Below are 8,988 nucleotides of genomic sequence, written 5' to 3' on the forward strand. Positions count from 1 at the left end.
CATTAAAAGTATTGTAAAGTAAGAATGAACTGCTAGAAGCAGAGATTACAATGCTCCACAAATGTAATAATCCTTGGGTATTAAATATCTATAATATAACAAGTTTGGTTATTATGTAAATAACTTTACACCATAAATTTTCTCTCTTCTTCCAACTACCTTCAATCCCCATCCCAGAAACTAGCTCTGATTTTATCATGTAATTCAATAGAAATATCAGTATTCACTTTAAATATTTTACATGAGTTTAAAATCAGAAAAATGAACATGTACAGATAATGGCTGTGACATTAATTAATCCTAACAAATTAGCAATTTCAGTAATCAGTTCAGACACCAATCAAATACCAGCTATTTGTTAACCTCAACTAGTGTGCAGCACAGCTCCATCAAGACAGATCATTCTTCTGTAAGATTCATGGTTTCCATTTAATAAGATGAAATTTAAGCAAAATCTTATAAAAGCAAACTATAAAAAAGCAAACCTAAAAAAATTATAAAAGCAAAAGCTCAGACTTGAAATTAAAAAAAAAAATCAACCTTACACATATAAGATGAGAAAGTAGCAAGATAGCAGTTTATCTGAAAAGTAACTGGAGGGTAGTAAGATGAAAACTTTGTATGAGTCGATGTGCTATGGCAGCCAAAAGAAAATCTAATAAAATCTCAGTCTGCATTAAAATTTTATTAGAAATAATGGGCCTTGAGAGAGTTTTAAATTAAGAAATTTTATTTCTCAGTTTTTGGGAGACATAGGACAGTGAATAGAATGTGGGTCTGGAGTCCAGAAGGCTTGAGTTTAAATCTGTTCTCAGACACTTAATAACAGTAGGATCCTAGCAAATTACTTGACTTATCTCCTCTTCAATTTCCTCATGTATAAAATGCAGTTGTTGTAAGAATGAAATGAGATATTTTCAAAGGTTTTTTGGTAAACTTTTATAAAACATAATGTTGTTGTTATTATTATGGCATAGAGGCAGGGGACGTTGAGGCAGAATGTTTCATACACTGTTAAACCTGATGTTACATAGTTTGTCTTTTAGTTATTCATTTTAATTTAGTCTGAAGAAAAATTCAGTTTCAGGGAGTAGTGGGCATATCCAAATATGAATGCTATGTAAAAAGAAAAAACATTAACAAAAAATTTTAAAATAATGCAAATAATCTTACTGGTAATGTTTTCAACTTTTCTTTGCAATAAACAATGTTAGCTTTTGGATTTAGACAAATTCCTTGATTTTATATGAAAGGAAAGTAATTTTGATTCTTATGAATACTTTAAGTGGATGTCTTTTCAAAAAGAAAAACATCAATTGCATTTTTAAGCTCTTCATTCTGTATACATTGTTATAATTAGTTCCTTTTCTGTTTTACTTCCCCCTCATTTGATATCAGTATTATAGTTGTCTGTAAGAAGGAGTGTGGCAAAATGCTTTCTTTATTTTTGAGAATAGTTCATGTGACTATTTGTTCTTTAAATGTTGGATGGCCAAAAGGCTTTTCTCCCTCTTTGAGAATTTCTCTATGTTTTTTTCAATATCTCTTTCTAAGATGGGCTGTTTGGATTCTTTTTTTCTTGTGTTTTTGTTTTTGTTGTATAACAAGCACTTTACAAGTAATGAGATTCTGTTCAGCTACTTCCAGACTGATTGGTATAGTTGATGATTGGCTCTGTGATTGGTTGCAGAGATTCTCCAAAAGGTCTATTAGCTCCAGCCACTTTCTTGTCTCATCCAATGACTACTTTGCTCCAACATCCTTTGAAAGAAAGTATATGTAAAGGAAGAGGCTGTTAACAAAATATTCTCCCCATAAGCCTGGGGTATACTCTCCCATGACTACATACAACATCAGTAGGTACACATATAGTGTAAACTAATATATTGATATTTAGAGCACATATATAATTTTTAAAAAATCATGTCTCTGGTACTGAAGGAATTGATAAGCCAGTGGTAGATAATTTTATTTTAAAAAGAGAGAAGATGAATTTAGAAAGAAGACATATTCATGTTCAGAAGTTGGCTTAAAGACAGGTAGTGTAAGCTGAATAAAAATTTGGACTGGATTTATAAGAAGGTGCGAATGAGCTGAAACTAAAGAAATGCACAAAAATGTTTTAAATTATTTGAGAGAAAGGAGAGGGATCAAAGAAGGCATATAATCACTGCATGACATAACTGGATGGGAGTTAGTTAGAGAATATTTAGAAAAAGAAGTACCAGTCATAAAGAGCCAAGATGACTTTGTCAAGAGCATGTCAGACTAAACTAACCTCATTTCTTTCTTTTTGACAGATACTAGATTGGTAGATCAGAAAAAAAAGTGTTGAAATAATTTCCTTTGATTTGAACAAATCTCTCATGCTGTTCTTGTGCACAAGTTGGAAATAAGTGATTTAGAAAATAGTATTGCTAAGTGGATTTGAAATTGGTTAATAATAAGAAAAGTTAGGAAATATATAGCATTTTACAAATATCTTGCAAAGCTCTTTACAAATATCTCCTTTTATCCCTACAACAACTCTAAGAATCAAGTTTGTAAGTTGTGTTGTTTGAGATGGAAAAACATGAGGCAAGAAGACCAATTAGGACATTATTGAAATAGTCCAGACTGGAGGTGATGAGGGTCTGAGCTAAAGTTATGGTTATGTAAATGGAATGAAAGGGAAATATATGTGTATAAGAGATGGTGCACAGGTAGAAACTACAAGATTTGGTAAATGATAAGATGAATGGGGGATGAAGACTGGAAGGTAAAACTAAGATTGTGAATCTGGAAAACTGAAAGAATGAGGAAGATAGAGTCCTTGATATCAACAGGGAAAAGGATAAGTGAAAGAGACCTGAATATTTGGCAGCTAATTGCTGCGTTCAAGTATTTTCAATTTATCAGGTAGAAATAGATATGTTCTTATTGATGTTAGAAGGAAAACTGGAATAGCAGGTGGAAGTTGCAGAGAGGCAGATTTCCCTTGGATATGAATTTAATGCTAGTCATGAAATCACTGAGTTCCAAGTTCAAATTCTTCTTTAGACACTAGATAGATAATGCTGGGGAGCCTCAATTTCTTCATCTGTAAAACTGGAATAATAATACCTATCTTGTAAGACAGTTAAGATCAAACAAGAAGCAGGATAACATATTTAAAGTACTTTGGAAACCTCAACTTTTCCCCCTCATTTAGAGCTGGATTGGCATAAGACATGGAATACTGGACTGGGAGTCAGGAAGATGAGTTCAAATACTGTTTCAGGATTTGGGGAATTCACTAAACCTATTCTGGACTCATCATCCTTATCTGTAAAGTGGAGGTGATAATTATCTTCCAGGACTGTTGTGAGGATAAGAGATAAGATATGTAAAACACTATGCAAACCTTAAACTTTTAGTCAAATGAATATCAGTATTATTATAATTTAAGAAAAATCTTGTTGACAATTATTTAGAAACGTAATAGACTGTTAGGAGAACTCATTTCCCTTCACTGAATGTCGTCATATAATGGCTTAAGGATAATTTACCACAATGTAGAGAAATAACAGTATTTTAAGTGACAAGTAATATTTGATCAAAAAATTTTTTACAACCCTCTCCTTTTTACATGACTAATTTAAGTTAGAGATATTTGAATATATATTTTTTAAAGTCTCCCTTATGAGATTTTAAGCTCTTTGAGAGTGAGAACTGTACCTATATTCATAATTTTAATCCTTAGCATCTAACAAAATGCCCTGCAAATCATACATAATTATTTTTGTTTAATTGGATTAATAAAGAAAAATATTTTCAAAATGCCACATATAAAGCTTCTTAAGATAAATTTGTAATTGGCCATCACTGTCAGTTAATACTATAAATTCCAATTCTTTTCTTTGGTCTAGCTAGCAATTCTTGGTTTGAACAAAGTAAAAAGTAATTTTGTATTATAAGAATAGGTAGAAGTTTAATGTGAATATTCTTTGACATACAGAATTGTCTACAAAATGATTCTAAATGTTGAATCCTTTTTGCTCATGGAATTAAAATTTAAAATTATGGACGAAAAAAATAAAATAACATATTAAATAAATTGGGGGAGGGCCCCTGATAAGAAAGGAGAGAGAATAAAATCTATGTCAGTGTCCAAAGAGAAAGTCTCTAGTCTTCCTTATTTCTTACTGTTAACACAAGGCAACTTTACCTAATTTCTTATTGCTGCTAAATCACTTTATATTTGAAAAAGGCGGCAAAGAAAGTCAAGCTTTAGTTTTATCAGCTCTTAGTTTGGAACAAATACACTTAAATAATTCTCTGGCATATTTCAGTTGTCTGTGAATGGATTAGACACACATGAGTTGAATGTCTAAATTTATGGAGCAGATAATTCACTGAACCAAAAGTTTCCTTGAAATAAATCTGGAATTAAAATTTTAACTTTGATTTGTTTAACAAAGCTCATCACAAGATAAGAACTATTGCTTTACTGAACAACTGAACATCTGGACTTTAATCAGTCAATTACATGTCTCTCATGTACTAAGCATTTTGCTAGGAATTGATAATTTAAACATAAAAGTGAAAATTTTTCTGCCCTCAAGGAACTTATGCTCTATCTGATGAAATCACACACACACACCACATGCACATTACATCCAAATGAAGTAAAGGTAATTTTTAGAGGAAAGATACTATTTAATGGTGAGGATCAGAAAATGCTTTGTATAAAAGGCAATAGTAAGAGGAGAAACAGAAAAAGGAATGGAGTATTCCTTTCCACTTACACATTTAGTAGATGTCACAAGTTGTTTTAATTTTTAGAAGCCAATATAAATAATAATACTATGTAATATTATCTTCTATAGAATCACATGTGCATGGCACTGTGCAGGGTTAGCTTTGTGTATAAGCAAAGTAGGTAATCATCCACAGCCAAGAAGAACCTGGCACTTGAAAAAACAAACAAGCCAGTAAATTCACTATTAGTCAATGAGTCTATAAATATATATTGTGTCTCAGGCACTATACTAGCCCCTTAGGATAGGCTCAAAGAATCATAGATCTACATTATAAACTTCAACAACAATACTATATGATGATCAATTCTGATGGACGTGGCCCTCTTCAACAATGAGATGAATCAAATCAGTTCCATTAGAACAGTAGTGAACTGAACCAGCTACATCCAGCGAAAGAACTCTGGGAGATGACTATGAATCACTACATTGAATTCCCAATCCCTATATTTTTGTCCGCCTGCATTTTTGATTTCCTTCACAGGCTAATTGTACACTATTTCAAAGTCTAATTCTTTTTGTGCAGCAAAATAACTCTTTGGACATGTATACATATATTGTATTTAATTTATATTTTAACATATTTATTAACATGTATTGGTCAATCTGCCATCTGGAGGAAGGGGTGGGGGGAAGGACTCTGACTCCAAATCTGGCATTCTACCCTTTCCACTGCACCATGCTGAAAGCAAAATAGTTCCTGCTCTCTCAATGAGCTTATATTCTACTAGAGAGAAAAGAAAAAAGGATAATAGAATATACTAGAATTATATAACAAGAAAGTTATATAATAAGAAAATATACAATAGAATAGAAAACCAGAACCAGGAAATCTATAGATTAGTTGTGAGAGATCTCCAAGAATTATTGTGGTGGACATATATTATAGACCTCCTAGGCAGAAGGAGGAATTAGTTGATGAATTCCAGAAATAAATCATAAAACTAATATGGACATATAGTAGCCACAAGAGACTTGAACTATACAATTGCTTCTAAGAGATATGTTGATATTTGTTTATATTTCCATACTAAAGGAAGTCATTAATGCTTGAAGTATTGAAATGTTTTATTTAGATTTTTGCATACCTAATATCTTACATTGTTCTTCAATTATTTATGAAAAAAATCTTAGTTTCCAACAAAACTATAAATCTCTTAAGATCAAAGATCAAGTCTTAACTTTCTACTACAACTCTCTACTTGTCAATGAATTGAATTAGATTTTTAAAAGATAAAAGCTGAAAACTGAATATCTAGTGCTATAGCAGACTGAAAACATCAAGGGGATGATTTTAATAGAAGCATTGTCCATCAAAGCCAGGATGCCACATAACAGTGCGTACTGGATTAGTTCTTTTCATGGTTCTGAGGCCTGGCACATACTAAAAGTTTAATAAAAGTTTATTGACTGACTGACCTTCATAAGGCCATTATTGCTGTTTATCCTGTGTTTTTGGTAATTCGTGCCAGCTGTGGGCTGGACACCAATGTTGAAGCCTCATTATGAATCGGAGATTACACTTTTGGACTATAGTAGATTATGATTCAATACTGGAAAAATGTTGAAGTAAATTGCTACTAGAGAAGCTGTTATGTAGTGGAAAGAGTTTGGAACTTCGCATCCAGAGTACTGATTTTTCTAATCATTGATGCTAGCTCTGTGTCTATGATCACATCATTTAATCTTTCTTGAGTCTCAGTTTTCTTATTTGTAAAATGGGGATTATCTTCATTGGATCATCGAATCAGATTTTGAAGTTACTTTTAGAGATCATCTAATCCAAATCTTTAATTTATCCTGGGTTTTTTTGCCCTTCCTTATGTGATTGTTGGACCCTGTTTTTAAACATTTTGTAGGCTGGGAATTCTGATACTCAACCTATTTTGAATGGTTGCTACATTATTTTTAAAGAACCCCCAAAATTTCTCACCAATGTACAGTTCTAGAAAATCTGGATATTTTCCTGGGGCTGGAAGGAATGGTATTAGATTAAAGTTGTGTTCTAAAGGCCAAGTGGCAGAGTTTTGAAAGACTTTCCAAAGAGTGGCTTTGGCTGCAGCTGTGAGCAGAAAAGCCACTATTTTAATTGGAATAACTTAACAGCATGACCAGCTTTAGCAACATTTGCTGTTTTGATCTCAAAGTGAGACATGACTTTCTAGTCAAAGCCAATCAGTGAAGGGTAGCCAAGTGAATAAAACTGAAATGAAAAACCAGAGGCTGTTTAATGTTTCCTGTTTCTTGCTGGTCACTGATTAACAATCTTTTATTTTGCAATACCAAAGGCCAAATGCAATTGCATGGATGCACACTTTATGGCCCAAAATATTTGTGAAACACAAGTTTGGCCCTATTTTTTTAAAATCAGATTGTGATTTCTATGGTGTAGGAAGCTTCCACCGAAGATCTTCATCTATCAATCATGCCATCACCTGCTCAATTTAGTTTTAGAGAGTTGGAGGGGTCAGGATGGGGGCAGAGGCAATAGGGATGGATGGTACATTGAGAGGCTGCTTTATAAAAGGACTTTAACCTTGCTTTTCTGCTCTAATAATAACCTATATTCATATAATACTTTTTGGTATCAAAATTTTTACAGATATTATTTTATTTGAGCCTTTCAGTAATGCAATTAAGTAGAATGGGAAAATATACCAATTTTATAGATAGAGAAGACTAAGGTTTATAGTAGTTTTAAAAAACTTGTAAAGGTCACACAATCAGTAAGAAGCAGAACTGAGATTAGAACAAAGTTAAAATTATGTTTCATCCTCACAGATAAATCACCTAAGTGATGTGATTTTTAAGGGCATCAAAAAATCTACCTCTCAGAATCTGTCCCCTCCTTGCCCTATTGCTCCATGATTTATAAGATCTATGGGATCTCATGGACAAGCTACTGAGTATGAAAATGTGTGGATGAGATTGTAAAAGGATCAGCCATCATTGTCATCATCATCATCATCATCATCACTAACATCTGTGTAGTCTTTGCTATTTGCCAGGTACTGTGCTAAGAATTTTACAATTATTATCTCGTTTGATCTTCGTAATAACTCTGGGTGGTAGCTGCTATTATTATCCTCATTTTACAGATGAGAAAACTGAGACAAACAAGTTAAATGCTTTGCCCATGGTCACACAATTAGTAAGTGTTTGAGGCTAAATTTGAACTCAGGTCTTTCTGATTCCAGGACCAGCAGTCCACCTATTGTACCACTTAATTGCCATCAAATATGTGCAGTTCCAAAAGTCTTAGTACAGTTTTAGTCTAAAACTTAAATCTGTATTAAGATTTTTAGGACATCTGGTATATCAGTTACTGAACTTTATAATGTTATTTTTTTTTTTTTACTATATCTTTGTGAGGAAGGTTTTACAAATGAAGAAATTAAGTAATAGCTAGCATTTAGATCACTTTAAGATTTGTCAGACATTTTACATATGCTATCTTACTTGGTATTCATAATAACTCTAAGAAGTTGATGTTTTTATTTTTTAATAACTTCATTTTACAGATGAGAAAACTGAGTCTGATAGGCTATCACACAATTATTGTTGTTGTTTTTGTCTTTCCTTCTTGAAGGGGACTAATGACATCAGAAGGCTGATTATTAACTTGAATGTGAATTAGATTTAATTGAGGTCAGCCTCACTCTCTCTTCCATACAGTTTAGTAAGTATCTGAAGCAGAATTTGAACTTGCTCCCCCCTGACTCTATTCATCACACCACTGAGGTGCCAAATGGAAACTTAGAGGTATCATGTTATTTTTTCATGGTTTGAAGGCTTATTGTTTAGTTAAGTATTCAAGATTAGATCTTGAAGCCAAGGTTTCTCATTTCTTTCCACAAAAGCATACAACCTCCATAAAAGAATAAAGGTGTGGATTACCTCAAGGCCTTTGTCACATGAGATTTGTAATTATAAAGCAATAATTGCTTTCCATATGCCTCATATGAAAATAAACCTCATTGATTTATATTAACAGATCGGGGGAAAGATGCTAGATTTAGAATCAAGAGTACCTGGATTAGAAATTTAGCTCTTCAACTTAAAATCTTTGTTTCAGTGGGCAAGCCATTTAAAATCCTGAAGTCTGTTTCATCACCTATAAAATTAAGAGGGTTGGATTAAATGATCTATAAGTTTTTTATGATTCTAATTCTAAATTCATCAGTATTTAATTCATTTAACATTTATTAAA

The sequence above is a fragment of the Antechinus flavipes genome, chromosome 2 (genome assembly GCF_016432865.1).
Source record: "Antechinus flavipes isolate AdamAnt ecotype Samford, QLD, Australia chromosome 2, AdamAnt_v2, whole genome shotgun sequence".
Taxonomy (NCBI): Eukaryota; Metazoa; Chordata; class Mammalia; order Dasyuromorphia; family Dasyuridae; genus Antechinus; species Antechinus flavipes.